The 23366-nt window shown below is 48.4% G+C and overlaps 1 protein-coding gene across 2 annotated transcripts in view; it reads right to left on the bottom strand.

Annotated features, from left to right (window-relative positions):
* lingo2b (leucine rich repeat and Ig domain containing 2b) overlaps positions 1 to 20695 on the bottom strand; it is a 265280-nt gene extending 244585 nt beyond the window's left edge. Inside the window, exon 1 of one of the 2 annotated variants that reach the window (XM_035420060.1) lies at positions 20108 to 20695. The gene's annotated coding sequence lies outside the window, so the exon portion shown is untranslated. The other variant, XM_035420061.1, reaches the window with a different exon arrangement.
* Positions 20696 to 23366: the final 2671 nt, after the last annotated feature.

Raw genomic sequence — 23366 nt, 5'->3', positions numbered from 1 at the left:
GTGCTGATGTGTTTTAATTTAGTGACACTGTGACCTCACCATTGTGCTACCGGCTCGCTGCTCATAATGCACTGTAATTCATTCCCACACAAACAAATCCACCTTTCAGCGACAATAACTCTGAAGCTGTAATAACTCCACTTGGGTGGGATGTCCATTACTCTGTAGTTTTTAGTCAATATAAAAAAAAAAAACCTTATTAACTCTTGGAATACAGTACTAGGCGGCAGGCCGGGGATCAATTATTATAACGTTGAGGATAAAAAAAAGAGAGGATTTGAAAAGCAGACGCAGGCCCGTGTCAGGGACTCTTCTCCCTGAATCACTCAGGGGCTTGTTCAATATTAGCAGGAGAAGCAATATTGCCGATATGCACGTCACTCACCATTACAATTCACAAGAGAAGGAGCCCTGCCAGAGGTAGAGCGCATCATTCTCGAAAGAAAAAAAAAAAGGCGATTCAGCTGCTCTCCCTTTGACAGCCTCTATTGAATGTTTGCCCTGAGTCAGATTACACAGGACTTCAGGAGCCGGGAAAGGGTCAGTTATAGAGGCTCTCTTGACAACTCTGTCATTCTTTATTCATTTTTTATTTTTTAAAAACTGGGCTTGCAACCAAAAGTTCTGTCAGTCCCCGCAAACCCGCAAAGGGGCCCTGTGACTTAAGAAAGGTACTCATCCTGCAGTGCTCAGACAAATGCTTACTGCTGTACAAACAGGCACTGTGCCAAAATAAAAAGTGCAAAAGAAGAAGGAGAAGAGAAGAAAAAGAAGAAGAAGAAGAATCTCTGGGTGAGAAGCAGAGTGTTTGACTGCCAAGTCTGGGTCACATGACAGCCCCCCCTCACACACCCAACTTACTACCCAGTGGCCACTCCCAGTCTGCCCCCACTCCAGGTACAGCACACACTGTGAAAGCACAGAGGCTTGTACATTACACACACTGTGAAAGCACAGAGGCTTGTACATTACACACACTGTGAAAGCACAGAGGCTTGTGCATTACACACACTGTGAAATCACAGAGGCTTGTACATTACACACACTGTGAAAGCACAGAGGCTTGTGCATTACACACACTGTGAAAGCAGAGCGGCTTGTACATTACACACACTGTGAAATCACAGAGGCTTGTACATTACACACACTGTGAAAGCACAGAGTCTTGTGCATTACACACACTGTGAAATCACAGAGGCTTGTACATTATACACACTGTGAAAGCAGAGAGTCTTGTGCATTACACACACTGTGAAAGCACAGAGGCTTGTACATTATACACACTGTGAAAGCACAGAGGCTTGTGCATTACACACACTGTGAAAGCACAGAAGCGTGTACATTACACACACTGTGAAAGCAGAGTGGCTTGTGTATTACACACACTGTGAAAGCAGAGTGGCTTGTGTATTACACACACTGTGAAAGCACAGAAGCTTGTGTATTGTGCTGCAACGGCAGCCATCTGTACTCTCCAGCAGTGCTGCTCATTGTTATGGACTTTTAAAAAGTTTTAAAAATTTGTTTGTTGGTTTGATGCTTCAGCACACAGAACCTGCAGAGTTCCCGCTTGCTCACAGAGCAGATGTTCTCAGCTAGCCATGCTCAGTAACAAACTCATCCATCTGGTACGGCTAGATGACAGTCCCCCGGTGGCCAATCATCTGACGCTTTAACCAGGGACAGACCATTCGTGGGCCGGACCGGGGAAGGATCCGATTGGCCAGCGTTTACCCCCTTTGCGCCATAGTGGAGAGACGTGCACTCTGTTCCCTCATCCTCTGGCTCACTGGGTGGGGAATTCACTCCCGCAAATCATCTCATCAGAAGTAAAGGTTTGGAGTGTTTTTTAATCTCCCCCCCCCCCCCCCCCCGCGTGTCTCCCGTCTGCTACAGTGGAGGCAATCAGATTTTAGGCGCCGCGACGCGAGGCGCCGATCCCCATCCCGATCCAATCACCCGGGCAACCGCCAGTCACCATGCATCACCTCCGCCGAGCGATGTCTCTCCACCCCTCATTTCCACCCGGAGAATGAAATGATCATTCGTACGCCATATGGTTCGGCACATCCAAAAAGCTTTCAGCGTAAATCAAAGAAAAAACGGCTGAGCGGATTTTTTCCTTTTCAAATTTCTCCAATTAAAAAAAAAAACGGAACTAAAATGGAACGTTAGCGTGAGCGGCGGCTGCTCGATGCCGTGGGAGGGTGGGCAGAGAGAGGTGGATTGACGCTAATAAGCACCACTCATCCATTCTGGCTCTCTTGTGCCTCTCCGTGCTTTTCAGTGACTGCGAAGCGGGCCTACAAATCGCAAGCTGATGAAAAACCCACACTGTGCGCACAACATCACAAGACAAATTAGCCCCGATGAGTCATTATCTTAAACAGCAAAAACATAAGAACTTAAATTAGAACCGCCACATGAAACACACAAGCAAAATTCACATTTGCCACAAAACTACAAAGGAACGAAAAAGAAATCCATGAAAGAAATACCAACCGGACTCAAATAAATGATGTTGCAGTTGACACAAAGATACAAAGGATGTATGAATTGTCATGTTTCCTATAGTCATTACAGTAGATGAATTTTCAAAAAAAAAAAAAAATGAATTTATAAATAAAGAGTTAACATGACTCTGAGCGATAACCCCACCCTTCCGAGCATTTTCCCCACATCCTTATTCAACTGTCTATGTCAACCGCCATCACTGGATGTAAGAATCTGTCAAACACCACCAAAGCAGCCATTATTAGACAGCATAATAGGCCCATTCTGTCTGTTTTGTAATGGAAAGTTGTTCATAATTGCCCTCCGCGATGGACTATTCAGTTAATTATCCTTTATGTCATTTTGCAGCGGCAGTCTCATTCACTTAAACGCTTAGACTTGGATAAGGAGGCGAACAGCCCCAACCGACATTTCGAGAGGTTCGTCGTCACCGTCGGCAACAGCCTCTCGGGAAACGCAGGTGCAATTCACCCTTAAGCGCCAGTTACATCACAGCCTAAAGCCCGATTTGTACTTCGTCGCACAACCTTTTTCGACAAGTGTCACATGACAAAAAATGACGTATTTTCGACAAAAAAAGTGTCGCGTGACAGATTTTTCAGTGTTGCACACCTCTATAATTTTGTTATGACACAGAACTTCATGCATGTAGCATATAATAAAATCAGTGTTATTCTTGAGGTAAATCTATTCAGAGCAACTTTCTGAATACATCCCTCCAATGTTCCAGCCTCCTTCTTGTAAACAACCAATCAGAGAGCCAGTCCTCTCTCTCCGCCACGGTGTGGATGGTCGCCCTGCACCTGACGCGCAGTCACTGGTGGAAATACAGGCAAAGACGTGAATAAGCTCTTGCCCTGTTACTCCCAGCATGTGGCCATTTCCTTCTGAGAGGAGAGCGAGTCAAAAAAAAAACAGATTTAATTGACTTGGCATTTACAGACACTGTTTGAAGAAACCGGGGGGAGAGCTTTGCACAGGGTTCCAGATTATAATGTTGGAGAACATCAAAATAGCAAAAGCTTAGATTGGTATTGACTGGTCAAGAGGGGCTTCAAAAAAAAAAAATAAATAAAGCAATCAGATAATTGAGCAGAGAGATACAGAGACATAATCCAAGACGGGTTCTTTGGTTTTTTCCTGACATCCTAATGGGATGTGAACCTAAATCTGAATTACAGGTATTACAGAGTAAACTAGTATTCACCTGCAGATTCTTAATCGCTTAGAAAAAAATTGTAAAACTGGAAATGTATTATTATTATTATTATTATTATTATTATTATTTGTAAAATGAAAAGTACAAGGTGCAAGCAATATAAAAAACAAAAACTACCCATTGTCCTTACCCTTTCCCAAGCTCCTAAACGCAACCCTGATCTTGCTTCAATCCAAACATTGTTTTCCTAACCCTAAAACTAGCACTAGCCTAACCCTAATTTGAACCACAAAATGGAAAATTGAGTTTTGTTAATGATGTCTATTAAACAAAAAAAAACACAAAACGTCCAAGAAAATGAGTACTCCATGAATGAGTAATCACAAGGACAAAATCGGCTTGTCATCATGTGGAGAAACCAGCCCCTGAATTACAGAAAGCGAATTAAAACTGTATGCAGTCCTATCTTCTCAGGTAGCTGTCTGGGTCGGTTTTGTCCTTCTGACTGAGCAGCCCGTCTCCAGGCTTGTGTGGGTGCACATGCACACAGTGTGCGTGACACGGTTCCCTCTGCCTCTGTGTGTGTGTGTGTGTGTGTGTGTGTGTGTCCTGTTGGTTTAATGGATTTGGCGCTCGTTGAATCCCAGGAGTGGGCCCCAGTAGCGCGAAGGTGACACACTGTCCTGCGGCAGGCTGCGGCCTGACCCCTGCGTCTTTAGCCAGCTTAATGGGGTTCCCTCACCCCCACCATATGAGAAACGGCTGCAGGAGACTCTCACAGGACGGATTAGGTCTGCTGGGTTTCATTTCACTGGTTGACAAACACAGCTCAGGCTAACAGTGGGACACAAACACAGCTCAGGCTAACAGAGGGACACAAACACAGCTCAACCTAACTGTGGGACACAAGCACAGCTCAACCCAACAGTGGGACACAAACACAGCTCAGGCTAACAGAGGGACACAAATACAGCTCAATCCAACAGTGGGACACAAACAGAGCTCAACCCAACAGTGGGACAGAAACACAGCTCAACCTAACAGTGGGACACAAACACAGCTCAGGCTAACAGAGGGACACAAACACAGCTCAACCCAACAGTGGGACACAAATACAGCTCAGCCTAACAGTGGGACACAAACACAGCTCAGGCTAACAGTGGGACACAAACACAGCTCAGCCTGACACAGGGACACCAGAGTATACCCGACTCTACCTGTATGTAGACCTGGATGTCTACCTTCTACTCAGAGGAAACTGTTTATGTCATCCATGTCATTTATTCTCATATAAATAGATGCATATGTGAATGACTCAATGATTTGCATTTCAAAGAGCCTAGCTGAAGACCAAAGCATTCAACCTGCTCAATTTTCTACCATAAAAGAATGAACCCCCTGCCTCTAATATTTCCTTATAAGGATTATAAAATGTGAACATACTCTGCACATAGTTTTTCAGAGGGCTTTTAAGTGAACACATTAATTCTACATTTGTTTTACATTCATCTGCATTTGTTTGATGGCATGACCATAGTCAAGAAAATAAATCATGTTTTCAAAACATGAGTAGTCATGTAAATTAACCTGAATGCAGTCTTAATAGATTCAGCTTTAGATCTTAGAACCCCACATAAACCACTGCGCTGACTAACTGCGCAAAGACAGTTAAAATCCCTTTGCAATCTCTGGGTCTATCAGCGGGGTTTTAAGAGTAAACGTGCGCCAACACAAACGTCACATGTGGTGAGTAATTTAGACAGACTTCCTAACAATTTTGGCAGATGTTCCCTTGAAAGAGTTGAATCCTTAAATTCAGCAAGCTAAAATGATGCAGCATTATCGCATGTGCTCAAGCAGACAAAAAAGTGTTGCTCACAATTGCTGACAATGTTGTGCATGGAATAACTGCAGCTAATGTTGCGCATGGATGAACTCCAGCTAATAGTGTGCATCGATGAACTGCAGATAATGTTTTGCATGGATCAACTGCAGCTAATGTTGTGCAACTGCAGCTAATGTTGTGCATGTGTCAACTGCAGCTAATGTTGTGCATGCATCAACCGCAGCTAATGTTGCGCACGGATCAACTGAAGCTGAAATTGCACATGCAGCTAATGTTGCACGTGAATCAGCTTGGATCAACTGCGGTTTGGAGGTTTCTGACATTAACAGCAGCCTCCAGTCATTGAGTCAGAGGCTAAATTCTCCAAAAAAATCATGTCCTGGTCTGACATCTCCGCGTGGGCGGCAGTGTAGCCTGTCCAAATCGCTAACGGGGGCGGGGTGACAAACTGACAGGGTAAGCATGCCTCCCCAAAAAGGACAAACAGCCAAAAGTCTCATTATACATTCAGCGATGTGTGTGAGGGTTGTTGTTGGTGCCGCGGGGATGAAGGAAAAGGTTGGGCTTTTTTGACATCGGGGCGGAAGTGGTGGGACGTTACCGCTCGGAATGCGGGCGGTGCACCTGCGCGAAGGCGAGGAATGATGCAGAACAAGGAACTTTTAAGTACGAAGCAGGCAAAGATCGTAACATTTTCAAATGTCACAGACATTAACCATCTGAGTTCGGCGTAGCAATGAAAGCTCTTTCCTCAAACAAGGGGCCAAATGCTAAAAAAATCAGAAGGGACCTTTCACAGCTTCTGTGTTGAGATGAGAGTAGATTTAAATTTTATTGAGCTAGCTTGCTACTGCAAGTGTAATATGCTGTTCTAGTCATACCTCAGAGGTGCTAAAATAAAAGCAGGACTTAGCATTAAACGCAGCATTAAATAATGGCTGGTAAATAATTCTTAAAAAAAAGAAAGAAAATATATTTTAAAAACTGCTCCTAAAAAGGTCAATATGAAGCCATAGCGAGGTTTTTTTTTTTTTTTTTTTTTTTGCACACTCCCCATTTTTGTATTCAGTCCATAAGAGTGCAGTCATGTGGTACTGTCTCTGTGCTGAACACAATGTCCAAACAGCATTTATTTATTTATTTATTTATTTATTTATTTATTTTTTACAAAGTAACATGGGTGATTTATTGCATACTGTGATATTAGCAAGCTTCAGAGCCCAGAAAACATTTATATAAATGCAAACTGTTAGGGGGAAAAAAGTGTGTGCAATCTCCATCAATATGAAATTTGCATGAAGGATTGCTTTTTTTTGAGGGCGCTTTATTCAGTTTACAGAGTGCCGCTGCATGCGCGCGGGGTGCAAATTTGTTTTGGATAATAATCTTCTGCATATTCACAGCCACACTGGCACAGCTCGCCCACAAAGAGGCCAGGGACGCGGTGCATTCCGAGATGGCAGAGCTAAGTGGATTCTCCCGGAATGGGAAAAGGAAATTTATCTCCTGGAATTTCACGTCATTAGACTGTTCTGGACCTGGCTAAAATACGTATTTGTTTTGGATTCAAATACTTTTCTGTGCTCCGTTGATCTTGCCTAGTGTAACTGAGCCTGCCAATATGACCAGAAGGTGGGGTTTGCCCTTTATGAGAATATTCCATTGGTTCCAACACACCAAACAAGATCAGTAAAGTGTAGAAAAGTATTTGAATCCAAAATAAATATGTATTTGACCCAAGTCTGGACTGGACTGAAAAGGCACTGTATGGAAACTGATATAGTCCAGCTCACAGATTCATCAGAGCATCCTCCGTACGACAGAAACAAATGTTTAAATAATGCCAGCTGCAGATGTTAAGTAGCCTGGATCATTCGCTCAAAATTAAGAGGGTGGGGATATGAGGAACGAGAAAATACTCCCTTGTGGCATTTGTAAAAAAGTACAGTACCTGGTAAAAACCAAAGTTCTCCAAAGCAATAACAAATTAAACCTTGGAAAAGTGCAAAACTTTCAAATGCAGCCAGTCAATAATCCAGTTAAATAATTAACAATCTGGTGAAGCTTTAAAAATAGCCTTGCTATTAAAAAGGAACTAAGTCATAATGAATATAACTCCTGGCTTTCTCGCATTAGTGAGCTGGCAGTCATTAAGAGCACACAAACAGAAATGCACTGCAGGTCCAAAAGCATGTGGACACCTGACATCCAACATCTCATCCAAAAGCTGGGGGGCACTGTTATGCTGAAACAGGAAAGGGCCTTCCCCAAACAATTGCAATCTAGTATGCCATTGCGTTAAGATTTGCCTCACTGGCACCAAGGAGCCTAGCCCAAACACACTCACACACACACACACACACACACATATCAGTTCAGAAATCAATCTAAAGAGTAATGCTGTTTCCTTAACCTGCATTACTGTGTGGTCACTGCAGGTTTCCCTATAAATACAGTCATCGGGGCTCTGGCTGTTCGGCTGTGCTACACATCAGCGGGAAGCCAGAGAAGTCGCGCCTTCTCTGTCTGGAGAATACGTGACATGAAAATCTCCGATTGGAAGAAGGGGGGGGGGGGGGGGGGGAGCTTCATGCCAGACCACAAGGGCCCCGCTTTTAAATATATATGAGGTTACGACAGAAGCTACGCGTCAAGTGCAGGGGGGGATCTAGTGCTTCGGGTGATAATTCATCTGTATCTGTGCCATCAGCTGCACCCCGCCGCATTATAAGGCATTATAAATGCCAGCGGGCATTAATAAGGCACTATAAATGCCAACGGGCATTAATAAGGCATTATAAATGCCTACGGGCATTAATAAGGCATTATGAATGTCACCGGGAGAGATTAATAAGAGATGCAGCGAGGGAGGAGCGGGGAGCGTAGCTGAAGTTCTCCGGCTGGCTGACGGGCGCATTATCATGCGCGACAGCCCGTCTCGGGCTTCCGTACCAGCGAGCCGCGTTTCCCAGATGCCAGATGTTGTCATGTTTCATCAAAGACGTTCCCCCCCAACTTAAAACACGCGCTTCTTAAGTCTTTCGACGATAGCTTAGAATAAGTCGGAAATAATGAAGTCCCAGCGGACCGAGTCGAATAATAGGAAGTGGGAACAGGAAATCAAATATGGCCTTGAGCCAACAGGTTTTAGATGTGCTTATGTGCCATTGATCTCTAGGTGGTAAGTCAAGGAATTGATTTTTTTTTTTTTGTTATAATGTACACTTTGTGCAGTACTCTCTTCCTACCTGTCTTAGCTTGGGGGAGGGGGGGGGGGGGGGGGGGGGGCAGAATGACTTGCATGTATGCATGTCATAAATAACAAGCCAGTTTCAATAAACAGTGAGTCATGTCAATCGCTTTGGAAAACACATTCACGCGGAACGGATTAAATGTCAAGATTTTGGCAGCAAAGTACATTTTATTTGTTAGCTCTGACAAGAGGGGAAAAAGGGTACTTTTTTCCATATGCAATTATCTTAAATATGTTTACAGGAGAGTTTCCAAATCCCCTTTCCATCTGAGATTGATCTGATCATCTCTATCCTTTGGCTCCTTTATTAGACGCGCCATTGTAAAGGGGGACGGTTGGATCATAATGTCAGTGAATGACGGTTTTATTGCCTCTGATTGCACTAAATCAATGTCTTGGCTTCACCGGACTCTAAATAAATGAGCTTCCAGAAAGAAAATCAATCTTTGATGGCACTGTTTTCCACCGATGACAGGACACGCAGGAATCGTCAGAGGATACATATTTTAATACTCCTTATATATGAAATAAAACAAGGACATGTACGCACCCTCTTACCATCCAAACCCAGTGTTTGGTGGAACAATCCAATATTTACATCAGCATATATGTTGGCAGATTAATGGTCTCTGGATGTTGCAAGAGAGAGGCTAAGTACATCTAAGTAAGGGCATATGACCAATGCATTGAGGTTTATGGAAAACGTTGGTACTGTATGTATCTGTGTCACATGCAGATAAAGGTCCATTCTGTGCTATCAGAGAGACCCCTGGGAAATGTAGTACTTCTGTCTTCCCTGGTTGGAGGAATCACCAGCAGAATGGTGGAATTTACCTTCGGAAATGGAAATATGGTCCAACTGGACAATATGTACTCTGTTGAGAGTTTAATTAACACTGGACATTTTACTGTGTGTAACTGCTTGTCATACACATGAATCTAAAATGAAGAGCAGGATGTGCCCCCAGGCAAATCTGGATGCAAGTGAAACTGTGCTCACGCCATCTGGGTCAGAGCGAGACTTCCGCAGCTTCAGGAAAAACAAATCGAAACCAGAGCTGAAACACGGGGATGTTTTTTTCCCACAAAGCCAGACACACACAGGTGAGGAGAGGAGAACCTCCCTGCCAGATTCGGGATGTATTCACTGACAGGTTGAAGAGGTGGGAGAGATTCCCTGGAGCTCCGTGCCCCAGCAGGTCCTCCTGGACCCGGCGTGGTTCTGCGTCGGCACTCAAACTCTGACACTCATTTATAGCTGCGCTTGCAAATCCTCCTCACCTACATTTATACCGGGAATAAAATTAATCGTTCTAACCTGCACCCTCTTACAGCTTTATTATAGTCACACGTGTGAAAACTGAGCATATCTTAGACGTTTAATTTCACGTCAGTGCTTCCGTATGTTATCTCTACGCTCTGTCATGATAAATGCAATTTCACCTGTTAACCTGACAAAAAAAAGGACTTTTACTGTCACTGGCACCTTTAAACAGCCACCTGCCGAATGCACACACATGCCAGCGGCTCTATAGCCCGCCCAAAACCCAGCAGCGCAAAGCTGCCCATAAAAAGCCCATCAGTCGCCGGGGCCGTTTACGGGCGCTGCCAGGAGGCCCCGGCGCTGGCGCGGGAGCGCCCGCGTGTTGGACCGCACGGACCCCCGGTGCGGGGGAGGAAATCACGGGGGCTGTTCGGGCAGTGAAACGTGACAGTTGGAATTCCGGGGCCGGTTGTCAGAGCCTCTAAATCAGGGGCGCGGGCCTCCCGGGTAAGTAATGGGGCCACTTGGGCGGCCAGAGTCCCCGTCGTAAACCGCCCCTCTCTCCCCCGCGCGCTCCCGCCAACTCCGGCTGATTTACGGCGGCTCGGCTGACGCCGGGGCTGACGGGTCCCGGCGAGGTCCTGAACCGCCGGGCTAAACTTGGGCCCCCCCCCCCCCCTTCAGCGAGGAGGCCGGGGAAGATTCGGGCGGCGCCCCTCGCCCCCACGTTCGCTGTGCCAGTCCGTGCCACGCCATACGCCCGTAGGCTCCGCCCACAGCAGGCCGCACGGTGAGGCGGCGAGAACGTAAAGAACAGCAGCAGCTCTCGTTCCCGCTGCTCCTGATCCCACCCTGCTTATTATTGCTTATTACCTCGCTGTGTAATAAGTTAGCTGCTAGTTAGCCGCTGAGACGGTTCAGTCTAAAGACCTTGCACTGCAGAGCCATGTTGGCACTCCAGTAGCAATGACAAACCGAAGGAGATCAAGCCTCACGAAGCTATTCAAGCCTCACAAATAAAAAAAATCTATATTTCAATCAGTAATAAAAAGGAAAGCAAAACGCATTACCAGCACATATCCCTTTCGAAAACATGCGTTATTCTATGGTTTTCAGGTGCCCCGAAGATGCTAACGGCATCGCCGTCCTCCACGTGTGGCATGCGTAAACACACCTTTAACGCAGCTTCAGCTGACGAGCGTGTGCTGGGCAGGCGGGACCTCAAACAGCGCACCCCTTCGGAGCACGCGACCAGACGCGGTCGCACACACAGTAGTCGCACACGGTCACAGGTGACGGCGCGCTCATTTCTGAATTTAGACGTAGCACAAAGACCAGGTAAGGGGCGCGGAGCGGGTAGAGCCCCTCACCGGTCTGCACAGGCCAGATAAACCCCCCCGAACCGCCACTGGGCCAATAAACACGTTCCGAGAGGTTCGCCGAATGTTCCCATCTTCATCTTCATCTTCATCTCGCACACGGGTGGGGAACCTCACCGGAACCTTCCACAACGTTCCCTAAGTGTTTCGAGAAGGGGCCACAGGTCCCGAGGCCCAACCAGAACAAGGAATTTGCATCTGATCGTCTTCCAAGCGGCCAAGGATGAGCGGTTTTTATTATACGTTTTCATATAACATTATGATAACGTAGACATAAAAATTGATTTTATGGCTTTCAAGGCATTAAGCTTGATGGCAACCTGGCCTGACAGACCTGATGTCAATACCAGATAATTCCCCTGAAATCAATACGAAACGTTATTGGAGATTATCTTTTTTTTTATTTATAATGGATTATAATTTATAACTTATGTTGACATTTTATTATTCCTGAAATAAGTGTTGAGAATTTTCGTTTGCACCACAGTTTAGACAATTATATGAAAATCTATGAAAAGCCTATGTCACTTTACAGATATTGTTAAATGTTATTTGGTGTAATGTTATATTTTTAAGGTCAGTTGTAAAATAAATCTTCTACGTGCTTGCCTTCCATTGCCATGACTTAATCAGTAGGAATGCAGCAAATAGACTTTATTGATTTGTTTACATTTGGGAAAAAAAAGTCTGTATTGGACATTATTATGGATGGGGGATGGTCTTAATTTAAAAATATCATTTCGACGGCGGCGGCGCGACAGACAGAAAAGAGGAGGGGAAAGAGCCAAGCCCGCAGAGGTGCGATAGATCACGGTGCCGTATGTAAATCGGGCAAAGATGGCGGGATATATACTGCGCTGTTTCGCGGGTGCTCCGCGTGGATATTGCTACTACATCACGGGAGCCCGGGGTTATCGTACAGTAATAAAACCGTGACCGCAGCCGCCGGCGTCCGCCGTCCGGCGAGAGCCCGCTCCGAGGTTATCTGACGCGGTTTCGGGGCTAACAAATTACCCGCATAAAGCAGGCACGGACACGCAACAACCACACCCCCCACCCCCCACCCCCCAAAAAAACCCTCTGCTGGATCAACAAAAGAAATAACACAGAGGGGCCGTAGGGTGGGGAGGGCTGGCTACAGCCAAACGGTCGCCCGAAAACAGAGGACGATTTCCCTCCATGTACAGACAATGGCGGCTGTTATCTGCCATTGGCTTCCACCACCAAAGCCTTCTCTCAGCGATGACCAAAACACGCGCCACATACCCCAAATTGCGGAAGCTCCATTACATTCACTACGCAGGGAACGCCATACATGCCATACACCTGTTTACCGGCTTCTTCTAGCCTGGTCTGAGGCTTATGCTGCTAATCCATAAGGTGGCAGCCATTTTGCAAAGCAATCGGTTTCAATAGGTAACGATCACTTCTTTGTTCGTAATGGTTTATTGAACAGTATTTACCTCCAGTGCCTCGAATGGAAGTGTGTAGAGGTGCACCACACATTCGCGTTGCGTTAAAAATATCAAACCACACAAGAATGTAAGACACGCCTCTTGCGTCGCTCCTAGCATCACTGCACATGCTCCCAGTGTACAGTGCGTAACAGGCCTAAGATCAGAAATGCACTCCACACCAAAGCACTGCGGCCCAAAATCTGAACCAGCGGCACACAAACCACCCACAAGCCCGTGCAGGTAGAGGACCGAAGGCAGGAGTGCAGGTCAGCCCTGTCCTCCATTACGGCTCTCCCTCTCCCTCTTTCGCTTATTTCCACGGGGCTTACACCGCGACTCGCCTGCCCTCTGTGCTCCAATGAGAACGAGCCCTTTCATTTTCCACAGATTTACCGAGTCCTCCCGAGAACGACCCCTGACGGCGAACGCTATAAAACCTGTGCAGAAACCCCCCCCCTCCCTCCACCTGACTGTGTGGGGGGGTTCTGCTATCGCGCAGGTTTGACTGACCCCAATTACCACCGCCTGCTTCCAGGGATTAACCCGAAAAAGAAAAAAAAGCGCGCGGTCAGGCAAGGATCCGGCGCCGGCTCGCTAACGGGTAGCGCTTCCGCCCCGCCCCGCCCCGCCGAGGCCCCCGAGGAGGGCCGGCCCCCGCCGGGACAAAAACCGTCACCGCCGCCGAGGGGCGGGGCAGGCCGGGGAGAGGGGGAGGGGAGCAGAGAAAGGGGGGGACCTGTACCCTCTCCTTAAAAAAGAAAAAAGAAAGAAAAAAAAGAGCAATCCGTCCTAAAAGCCTTGGCTGTGCGATAAGGGCCCTGTTATAAACGGGGGGGGGGGGAATGAAACCTTTCGCGGAGATAGCGGCGCTAAGCTGCGCCCGCCACACAGGAGTACGGCTCAGGTCCTCATGCTAATTGCTCCCTCCTGCTCTGACTGACAGCTGCGGGGGGAATTAAACGGTGACACGCAGCGGAAACACGCCGGAAATGGAGGCCGGGCGCTCGCCCTCCCGCCCCCGGTGCCCCTGGAGTCACATGACCTCGCTGCATTGGCATACTGCGTGCGCCCGTTGAACCCCAACACAGTCTGAGTGCAGGAGAGGGGGGTTAAAATCACTGTGGAAACTCTTCTTTTGGGGACCTTCTTCCTTGATGTACAGTCCAGGGACAGGCCACTACATGGAGCGCGTGGCTGGGGAAAAAGGCTCAGTTGGAATGCTGGGGGGGTGGGGGGGTGGGGGGTGGGGGGGGGTCAAAGGAGAGAAGTGGCGGGAATAAAGGAAACCGCTTCCGAGGTGCTGTGCGCCGTATGCCTTGCGCGTTTACATACGATACCGCCACGGGCGATGGCCAAGGTCAGAGAGAGTTTGACCCCTACAGACGAGCGGACGGACGGACGGACAGACACGGTGAGAAATCAAACTCCGCTTTGCCCGAGGTGTCAGAGGGCACGGGAGGGAGTGGGAGGGGGCAGAAGGGGCGCGGAGAGGCCGGCGCCGGGGGCACTTTGGGGTGTCGCTCTCCTGCGGTTCCGCTTCTCCAAATGCAAATGGAGGGGAAAGAGCAGCAGGGATGGGTGGGTTTGGGGGGGGGGGGGGGGTGGCTGTCAGGCGCTTTTCTTTTCTTCTCCGTGAAGGAGCAGCACACACAGCACCTCCCCCGGCTCTCAGCACGCTGACTGCACAGCACGAGAGGAGGACGGGGGGCGGCGGCTCTGCACACACAAACCCCGCCCCCTTTCCCAGGAAAACTCCCCCCGCCCCCTCCCACGCCGACCGTCCCGGGCCAGCAGGCTGCGGGAGAAGCGACGGGACGGGGGGACGGGGTGACGGCGGGGCGTTGGCGGTATGTTGGCCGGTCTCGGCGGGCGCGCTCAGTGGCGACGCGTTTGACAAGGTCACTGTCAGCGGGACTTGTTGGCCTGTCACAGCTCCGGCCTGCCGCCCCTGGAAGGGCTTCTCTACCGCCGGGCGGGAAGTAAACAGGAGCCACCAGAGCCGCTGGAGCCCAGCCGAGCGGGAAAAACGGCACCGCGACGACGGCGCTCGACGTGAACGGGGCCCCCAGGCCGGCGTCGCCAGATTTGAACACGGTGAACCCGCCCAAAGACATTTTTCCCAACGTATTTTCCCAACGACTGTAACATAAAAACGCACCCCGATCTGGCAACAGCGCTGACTCCAGAGAATGTTAAAGATGAACAAAGATGGTGCTGAGTTTGAGCAGAGAGTCCACACACACGCGCTTAACTCCAGAGAGTGTTAAAGATGATCAAACATGGTGCTCAGTGTGAGAGTGGACACCAGACACATTGTTAACTCCAGGGAGTGTTAAAGACAGTTCATCATCAGCGCTAATAATGAACTGAGAGCACGTCAACATGTCTGGACAGGACTCCACATTTGAGATAATTCCGTTTTTTTTTTTTTTTTTTAACTGAAAAAAAGAAATCGACCAACATGTCTTTATTAAATGAACACCACCCCACCCACTTCCAACAGCAGAGCCACTTTGGTACTGCAGACAGAGCTACAGCAGTGCAGCCCAATGGCTCTGATTCGCTGGTCGTCACCCCACCGTCCAATCAGAGCTCGCCCCATATTGCGGTGCTAGTGTGACCCACATGCACGAGGACAGACAGGGGGTCACTAAGGGGGCACACAAGGGGAAGACCCAGAGTCCATCCGCCCGTAAACGCAGGACAGGGACTTCCTTTCCCCTCCCGAAAAACGGGGCGTCAGTCCGAGGGGCGCACTGAACACCAGGCAAGGAGGACGGAAGGTCGAGGCCCCCCTTCCGAATTCACGGAAAACCAGATGGGAAAAGTCATCCGCGGTCTGTGCGCGGGGAACGCCAGGGTCCGTCTTAATGATCCCCCCCCCCCGCCCCCCCAGCCGTCCCCCCCTCCCCCCCCCACGGGGTCGCCAGGCTCCACGCGGCCATCCATCACCGGACACAGCGAGCCGCCCAGCGAGAGCCGGGGTCCCGCTAACAGGGGAAGTGAATATCGATTATCCCCGCTAATGGGCTCGCTGGCTAAAAATACGCTCCATATGAGAGCCCGGTATTACCTTTCATAGAGAACGACCTCGGCGTGTCTCACTCTTCTGTGCGTTTAACCCCGAGAGGGACAGAAGCTGCAGCTCCCACCCTCCCCACCCCCCCCACCCCCCCAGGACATCGCCTGGGGGAATTATGACTGTAAGGGCTTGTTATTTCAGTCTCGGTGTCTAACCTCCGCATCCCGTCTGTCTCGCGCCCCGCTCTAAATTTTTTTAAAAAGAGCTCCAACGACGTAATGAACGAAGAGCCTGTCTAGAGTCTGGCGATTCGGTAACAGACCTGAGTTTGTCGCCAGCGTACCACAGCGCCCCCCACAGTACGAGAGGACTCAGCAGCATGTTTGAAATAGGTGAGTATTTTTCACCTGTAAAGGATTTGGATTCCTCGGGGATGTCTTCGGGCAGGGATTATACGGTAAACTTGATTTTCTGTGCAAGAGCACACATCGCTACATATTTCAGCACAAATGCATGGGCTCACCGGTTACCAGTCATTTCCCAGAGTGGAGCGGGCAGTGCTTCCATTAGTCTGCAGATCATGACAGCCCATCACTTCCCCCTTTCAGCCGCAGACAGGAACAAACGGGAGCTTTCTTACAGGGATGCGTGCAAGTGAGTCAACGTGCGTGTGCATGCATGTGCAGGTGTGCATGTGTGTATGTGCATGTGTGCATGTGTTTGTATGCATATGTGTGCAGGCACGAGTATGAATGTGTGTTTGTATGTGTGTGTGTGTATGTGTGTGCATGCGTGTGTGTGCGCGTGTACGTGTGTGTGTGTGTGTGAGAGCATGTGCGTGTGTATGTATGTGTGTGTGTGTGTGTGTGTGTGTGCGTGCACAAGTGTGTGTGTGTGTGTGCGTGTGTACATGTGTGTGTTTATGTGTGTGTGTGCATGTATATGAATATGCTCTGTAGCTTCATGTCTGACAGCCTTGATCTTGCTGGAATGAAAGGCCGAGAGGACTCCATCTGCAATGCTAATCCACATCAACCAGAACAGAACTTCAGAAAGAAATACAGGAAGAGCTAACGCTAATGCTAAATCCTCCCATCGCCGACAGTCCAAAATGAATGCAAAACAACGGCTGGCATTAGCAGCGAAAACAGTCGCGGCTCCGCTGAATGTTTGATTAATGGCAAATGAAGAAAGGGGCTCACATACATATTCAGTGGGAAACGGAACGCTCACATTGCACATTACACGCCGGGGCACAATCAATCTCGGGCTCCGACAAATTATGTTCCGCGGCTTCACGTTTATTTAGCGCCAATATTAAAAAACCCAGGCAGACAGTTCCTTAACTAAAGTCGAGGGAAATTCTTGAGTCTGCTGTTCGGAGTCAGGCCTGTCGTGGTTTAACCCCTGATGTCCCCCCTGGGCCACCGTCTGCCGCACCTCTACCGCCATTTCAGAGACGAGCGCGGTGCGAGAGCTTCCTGCAACCAGCCTATGATTTTCGGCAGAGAAAAGGGGCGTGGGGCGGGGAAAGGGGGTGTGGTTTGTAGAAAGGGGTGTAGGGCGGGGAAAGGGGGTTTGGGGTGGGGAGAGGGGCCATGGGGTAGGGAAGGGGATGTGGGGAAGGGGGAGTGGATTGGAGAAAGGGGTGTAGGGTAGGGAAAAGGGGGATGGGGTGGGGTAAGGAGGCATGGGGAAGGGGGCGTGGGGTGGGGAAATTGGTGTGGCTTGGACAAAGGGGTGTAGGCAGGGGGAGGGGGGGTTCGGATGTGGAGAGGCGCCATGTGGTGGGGAAGGGGGCATGGATTGGAGAAATGGGTGTGGGGTGGGGAAAAGGGGTATGGGGTGGGGTAAGGAGGCATGGGGAAGGGTGTGTGGGGAGGGAAAGGGGTGTGGCTGGGGGAATGGGGCCTTGTTCTTCACAGTAAGACTCTGCACAAAGCGCATCAGTGTGCAAATGGGGCTTTTCCCTAAATGTCACAGCTCCACCCTAGGAAACAGAGACGATACAAAACACCCACATGAAACAAGCAGGTCAGCCTACATACCACTCTCACATGTGCTCTTCAACACGACACTGTGTGCGTTTCATCACAGCAGCCTGTGCTCCTCATAACATCCTGTGCTCCTCATAAGAACACTGTGTGCCCATCATAACAACATCCTGTGCTCTCCATAACACCATCCTGTGCTCCTCATCACAATATCCTGTGCTCTTCATTACAACATCCTGTGTGATTCATATGAACACTGTGTGCTCTTCCTAACAAAATAATTTTCCCTTTATAATAACATGATGTGCTCTCCCATAAGCCCCCAAACACACACAGACACACACACACACAAGCTCATGCACGCACGCACACACACACGCACACACACACACACACACACCCCTGGACAGAGATAATTACTGTAATGAAAACCCAGGGATTGTAACAGGCAATGCTAATCTCCAGCAAAGCCAAGCGCGATGCCCCGATTCCCCTTCTACTCTCCGCTTTAGCGTGCACATCCAGCGTGAGGGCTGTGCGCTGGCTCACCCATGGTTAACACTTAATAAAACATCAAAAGGAATCGCACTCGCCACTCCGGTCCCACACACACGCGCACGTAACACACAGCGTCCGCTCAAGCCCGGCAGGCTGTACCTGCGCACAGGGACGGATAATTGATTCCTGAAAGAGATTCAAATATATTTTCCACATCCTATTGAAGTTAGTCGGCTGAGCCTCTGGGTACGACTCATCTCCGTTCTGTTTTCATACCAATCACGATCAGCCCTGTATTATAAACCATTGCGAAAAGCTGTTATTTCCCAAATTATTATTATTATTATTATTATTATTATTATTATTATTATTATTTGTACACACGCGCTAAAGGAATTTTTTTAAATAGCTAGGCATTTGGCGAGAAGACCCCCGGTAAGGTTAGTATGTAAATGAGAAGTGACAGTTTTTCTACAGTACAGCCCTGCGCTAAATATCGGTTAGTATCTGTCCTATAGGCACTCTGCTGAGTTGTCTCATAACATCAAAAACCGCTCTCCTTGTTCTCATTTTCCCCCGATAGACCCAGTCTTCCTTCCCCGCTCCGCTCACCGCTGTACGCACTCCAACGTGACGTCTCCTTACCGTGGGCAGTTGACTGCACGTATCTTAAAGGGGGGCTCGGTATTCGCCTACCAGCAACCGTTCAACGGTGTACGCACGGGTTAGAACCGTCACCAGCTATGCTGCGGAGGGCTTCGGCTTCCATAGCGAAGCTTATTTATAATTGAAGTATTTAAAATATTTCAGGGCAGCCGAGATGCAACACACAATGCAGTCATAAATGTTTTAAGCACTTCTGCAAAAGGACAGAGCTCATGTACGCGGCTGTCTGCGGGCGCGGCTACTGATGCACTCCCTGATAAAACAGCAAACCCTTGAAACCAAAAGCAATGCCTTTCATTTTCATAAATAACTTCAGAAAATTTTTCAGCACCCCCCCCCCCCCCCTTCTCTCTCCCTCTTCCCCACCCCACCCACCCCCAACACACACGCAACACGCACACAAGCGCTCGTTCACAGAAAATGACACGGTTCTTTATTTTATCGAAGCAGTCCCAAGAAAACTCAGGGGACGATTATAAAGTAATTATGTCGACCGTATATAGATGAAACAGAACGAATCGTCGCCTAGCTCGTCCGTTTACTGAACAGGTTTCGACACCGAGCGCCTCACTGTAAATCCAAAGAATGTAGCGGACACAACACATAAAACCAACCGTACGCCAAACCTCTGTAAACCCCGTGCCTGCTTACAAAGCAAAGCGTCTCGCGCAGTTGAGGGACAAACACTTCTGCCGTTAATTATTCAACCTTCAGCATACCCCCCTCTCAGCCGCTCGAATGCAACGAGAGGCAAAAAAAAAGAATCTTAATATACTGGCATCGCCCTTTCAGCTTCAAGCAGCATACGGACGAAGATATGCCCCTAATTTAATTTTTAAAAACGACCTTTTGGCAGCATGCAGTATGGGTGAGGACAAATCAATTACAACTTTTCACATCCAATTCGAAATGCATTTTAAAACACGGAATCACGCCACAAATAGATGGATTCACGTACCTCTCGCTTCGTTTTCTCTACAGTATGTGTCACAGACACAGCTTCTCAGCTCAGTAAAAGCACGGGCAGAAAGAGAGAGGAGAGCTTTGCTTCTTACCTTGAAACGCCGCGCGCGGTCCTTTAGTCCACGAGATTAGCTGGCTGAAGGAGCGCACAGCCCTGCGCGCGCTACAGTCCGCTTCAGTGAGGCGGCTCAGTTTTGCGTGTCAGAGACCGCGACCACAGCCGGGAGAAACGATGTATTTCACCCCTCTTTCTCTCGTTCCCTCTCTCTCGCACTCTTTGTTTTCCCTTTGTATTCTCTCGATTGTTGTTCCCCGCTCGTTTCCCTCGATTTTTGCTTGTCGTTGGAGAAGCCCAGCCGGTGCCTGCTGGAGCGGAGAAGGAAGAAAAGAGAGAGAGACAGGGAGGGTGCACTCCTCGCGCACAAGGTCTCTCAGTGAGTGGCGCGAGCCAGTCAATGCTTCCCCACCTGGACAAATCACCCTTTCAGCTCATACCCATAGTCTGTGAACAGCTCTGTATGAAAAAAAAAAACTTTTTTGTGTCTTGTCATTTGAGAGAAAAGAAAGGCAGAGGTGTTTTCCCTCGTTTCTATTATGTACAGTATTTTTGTATTTTCCCAAAACACTGTCTGAGATGAAGATGCAGAGTATCTCTCTCTCTCCTCTCTCTCTCTCTCTCTCTCTCTCTCTCTCCCTTTCCTCTGCTTCCGTTTGTCTGCCCCCCCCCCCCCCCCCCGCCCCACCCCCCAACCCCTCCCTCTCTCCCACACTCTATCTCTCTGTGTCTTATCTGACAATTACAGTTGTGGCACACTCCTCCACGTTGGGGATCGAGGTTCACCGGCCCCAGGTCCTCTGGGAGACTCGTAATGGCTTGGCTGCAGAGCAATTCGGCAGAAGGGAGGAAAATATGTATTGAAAAATGGGAGGAAAATATAGCATCAAAGGAGAGAGGATGAAGGGACACCCCAGCTACTACCACCCCCCCCCCCCCCCCCCCCCCCCCCCCCCCGCACACACACACACACACACACACACGCAGTCCTTCAACCGGCCACCATTTACCTGGCGAGCAGCGTTGCTGGGTAGCCCAGCATAGAGCAGAGTTGGCGGTGTTGGGTACCTGACAGGTGAGGATTGAAGAGGTGGGCAAAAATAGAAGCCGCAGCTCACTGCTCCTGCTACAACGGCAAGGGCAACGTAAGGAGTAGAGCAGCCGTGGCATGCTATAATTAGCAGCTCATACAAACTGGGAGCCAATCCCCCTGTTCCATTTCACATATGGAACAGAGGATCACAGCTGGCGGGGGTGGGATTGGGGGGGGGGGGTGCGTGCCAGAAACGTTTTGACAGGGTTTGATATATGACTCGACTGGTAATGACATAATGCAGGTGCGTAAGTGCCTGTCCTCAAAGCAACGAGGTTGTAAAAGTAATAAATAAATAAGTAAAATAAATACTGAATGTTTCCAAGCCATGATCACTGGGCTCTGGACCTTACACATTGCAAACAGGGAGGCTGAAAGTGTTCACTTTACCAATGTTGCCCTGAATACCAGCACTTCAATGGGCTGTGTTTTTCTTAAAAGTCTGGCATTTATACAATACATTTCAGGACAAATACCTCAACCCAAGATTTAGCAAACTGATAATTTGTTTTTTTCTTTTGTCCACTTCCTTTATGATTCTGAAATAATATTCATTGTGGCTTTTAGGTGTGGGTGTTATGGATCTGAACTCATAAGCAGAAGGTTGCAGGTTCAAATCCAGATGGGGCACAAGCTGTGCTCTCGGGCTTGGTACCTGACCTGAATTTCACCAGGAGAAACGTCTCGCACGTTCAACGATGCAAAACGAACAGCAACGCAAAGTGCCTGCTATAAATGCGGGCCTCGGTAGTCTGGGTTGTTCAGAATGCCTTTATGCATTGGCGCATGCATTATGTATGCGCAAATTGCTATTTACGATGGATTAACTCGTATTAACCGTGACACATGCAAAGATTTTCGCATTCCGTCTCTATTCGCAGTAATGATCGTGGCGGCACTTTCCTTCTCCGCAAAGCGTGCGCCCCAGTAATGCCCCGGGCGTTCTCACGTGACCGTGGCTCGATAAACACGGTCGTCTTTACACCTTTACATGTATGAACCGGGCGCTGTTCGTGAGCGTAAAGGCGCACCGGTCCATCTGTTTGTTTTCATTCCCCCGCCCCCCTCCCCCCCCCCACACTTGACAACGACAAGTATGAAAATATGTGTATGTTATTTTTTTCCCCACAATGCACAGAGGGCAAGGCTCAGTTGAAACATCTACTGCTGCATATAATCCTCCATCTTTCACTTGCACTGTTGTTTTTACTATGTGAATATACAATATAAAAATATTGAAATGTGTTTTTTTTTTTTTTTTCCTCCAGTAACTAGTAGCTTTTGTCCATATAAATGTGTGACTACACCCAGGGGTATTGCTTATAAACCCTGCCTAGGAAATGAAACAAGAGCTGGTTTTCAGAAACACGTGTCCTCTAACCGAAGGACACTCTGAGTCGTTTTTATTTTATTTTTTTCCTCCGTCTAATCCTTCGGTACATATATGTGATGTACATGAAGACAAAGCACGCTCTGCTTCTGTTCTTCGCCAGGATTAATCTGGACACCTGCAGGGGTGAGAACGGGAGGCCGGGGGCCATTTTGGACGCTCGTCACGAAAGCTCACGTACGCGGACGGCTCTCCCTCTGAGTCTGCGGCGGCGTGGCGGTGTTTAATAAGCACAGCCGACGGAGAGCGTACATTTAAAATAAACCACCGGTCAGTTCTCTGTGGAGGGGTGCTTCACGAGAACAGGTCAGTAAACCAGGCTGCCATTTGGCTGTGTGCTTTCAGACAAGGCAGGAGGCAGTACTGACAGTAGCCCTGCAATGGCACCACCACTGTGGATCAAACACCAGTACACATACAAATCAGTTTATATTTCAACCCCAATATATTTCAATAATTCCTTTTTTGTATAATCTACTGCTTCTTTGATTTGTTTGGAAAATATAATTTGTTGTCTGGTTCAAAAGAAAATGCCACAAATCAATGAAAGTTGATGATCACATTTTTTTTTTAAATGTATTGATTTTTTAATATTTTTTTAAAACAATCAAATTGCTCAATTACTGTGTCATCATTGTATCATGATAGGGCCATTTCTAGGATGGGATCATATTAGAGCTCGTTAACAGGTTCTCACGTTCCCTCGAAGGTCTGCATCCTCCAGCCCACAGACTGTCTGTGAGCTGTGGCCCTCCCCCTCTCTGTGCACACGCTCTGTCTGTGAGCTGTGGCCCTCCCCCTCTCTGTGCACAC

This window comes from Anguilla anguilla, chromosome 5 (assembly GCF_013347855.1).
Source record: "Anguilla anguilla isolate fAngAng1 chromosome 5, fAngAng1.pri, whole genome shotgun sequence".
NCBI classification, from domain to species: domain Eukaryota; kingdom Metazoa; phylum Chordata; class Actinopteri; order Anguilliformes; family Anguillidae; genus Anguilla; species Anguilla anguilla.
This window is presented reverse-complemented; position numbering and strand designations above follow the sequence as displayed.